The following is a 2,512-nucleotide window of genomic DNA, read 5'->3' on the forward strand; positions in this document are numbered from 1 at the left end:
TTGCTCCCAAGATGTTGGCCATCTTTTGGTTCAGCTCTTGCTCCATGGCCTTTGATGCCTGTCTAGCCCAGCTGTTCTTCATCCATGCCTTGCAGTGCATGGAGTCTGGTATTCTGTTGGGCATGGCCTTTGACCGCTACATTGCTATCTGTGATCCTTTGAGGCACAGATCCATCCTCATGCCTTCCATTGTGGGTCGCATGATAGTGGTGGTGGCAATCCGAGCTACAGTGCTTGTTGGTCTGTTACCCATTTTAAGCAAAAGACTGCATGTTTTCCATTCCATTCTTATTGCTCACTCTTACTGTGAGCACATGGCTGTGGTCAAGCTGGCTGCAGAAGACATCCAAGTCAATAAAACGTGTGGTCTTTTTGTGGGTTTTACTGTTCTGGGATTTGACCTGATTTTTATCTTCACATCACATGTTCTGATTTTCCAGGCTGTTTTTCGTCTACACCAAAAGGAGACACGCCTCAAAGGCATTTAATACGTGCACTGCTCATATTTTTGTTTTCCTTGAGTTTTATATCCTTGCCTTTTTCTCCTTCTTCAGCCACCGTCTTGGGCATGTTGCCCCCTCTATCCACATTCTTCTGTCTACCATCTACCTCCTTGTGCCACCTGCACTTAACCCTATTGTGTATAGTGTAAAAAATAAGGCAATTCGTAAGCATGTGGCACAGATTTTTCTTCTGAATCATGGATCCCAGAGGTGATCTATCAAATGTTTCTGGGCATGTAGAGAATAGTTTTATTTCCTAGGGATGGAGACAATTTGGACTCTGTGTGCTCATTGCTGAGGTTTCACACCATCGTGGTAAATCTTTTTTTTTTTTTTTTTAGTGTGGTAATATATATATTTTTATACATATAATATTATTATAAATTATGATATTTCATTTTAACCATTCTTAAACGTACAGTTCTGTGGGATTAATTACATTCACGACGATGTGTGACCATTACCTCTATTTGCAAAACTGTTTAGTCATCTTAAACATATACTCTGTACTCATTATGCACTAACTTCCCATTATTTCTTCCATGCCATTTCATGTTGGATCTTAAAGACGTTTGTTTTCCAAATTACAGTGAGGCTGATATAAAACATATTCAGGTTAAGACTGATATTCGCCTCTATCTCTACTGTATTTGGCTTCTAATATAATTTTCATTATTTCCTTCCTTCTCTTTTTTTTGCATCTAATTTGCAGTTCTTTTTACTTCTTTATAAGCACTCTTTGGATATTAATTTTCAAACGTTCTCTTTTGGAATGTATGCATTTTCATGTATAAATTTATTTTAACCACTGATTTTGTTGCATGCTATAAGTTTTCACATTCTGTATTTTCATTCTTATTCATTTAACAGTAAGAAAAATATTCACTGTGATTTCTGTAACTCATGACATTTCGAGATATGTGCTGTTTGATTTGCAAATATTTAGAGACTTTTTTATAACCTTTTGTTATTAAATTCTAAATTAATTTATTTGTGATAAGGGAATCCTTTTCATAATTTTAAATATTTGAAATATGTTAAGATTTTGTTTTTGACCCAGTATAAGATCTATTTTGTGTGCCCTGAAAATGAATGTGTATTTTTAAAAAATTTGTTCTGTTACATATATATACATATATGCCAACGTTCTTTTTATACCTCAAGAAATAAGGAAAAAAGAGCAAAGTATACTTAAATAAATTGGAAGATAGAAATAATAATGATAGAACAGAAATCAATTAAATATAAAACAAATAACAGGAAAAAAACTACACAACCAGAGAGAGAGAGAAAACATAAATCACTGACAGAAGGAAAGAAAAAAAAGGTATATCATTACATATTATGTACATTAATACATCAATAATGGAATATTATAAATAATTCAAAAATGTAAATAAATAGCACAACTCTTGAAAGACTGGGAAATCTGAATACCCAATAAATATACAACTGAACCTTTTATATTAAAACTTTCACATAAGTCTAAGATATTTTCACTTGAGTATTATATTAAATGATTAAGCAAAAAATGATATAAACCTCGAAGTGAACTTTTTAAGAAAATGCAGGAAGAATAAAAGCTCCAAGTTTATTTTATGAGGTCAGCATAGTTCTGATTTCAAAGCTTTAATATTACAAAACTCATATTCATCATGAAAATAGATACAAAAATGCTTAACAAAACATTGGCAAATCAAATCCAAAAAAACGAAACAACAAAAAAAAACATGATAATAAATCATCATTAAGTGCACTCTATGTAGGAATAAAATATTGCATTAGCATTTTACAATTAACAATGTTAACCATATTCAAAAAACATCTAAGAAAAACTTTATAACCATCCCACTTAAAATATTTAAAAAGTCAGGAGGGTTTAGGTAAAATTCAGGACAGATTCCACAAAAAATTAATCTATGGCTGACTTCACCATTAATGGTGAAATATTGAATACCTTTCTCTTAGTTCGAAAACAATTTAAGGGTGTCGCTTCCAACACTTCCATT

The 2,512-nt window shown here is 32.3% G+C and overlaps 1 pseudogene; it reads left to right on the plus strand.

Moving 5' to 3' along the window:
* Nucleotides 1-717, plus strand: part of LOC103609755 — a 1,628-nt pseudogene extending 911 nt beyond the window's left edge.
* Nucleotides 718-2,512: the final 1,795 nt, after the last annotated feature.

Source organism: Galeopterus variegatus, unplaced genomic scaffold, assembly GCF_000696425.1.
Source record: "Galeopterus variegatus unplaced genomic scaffold, G_variegatus-3.0.2 Scaffold10051, whole genome shotgun sequence".
Taxonomy (NCBI): Eukaryota; Metazoa; Chordata; class Mammalia; order Dermoptera; family Cynocephalidae; genus Galeopterus; species Galeopterus variegatus.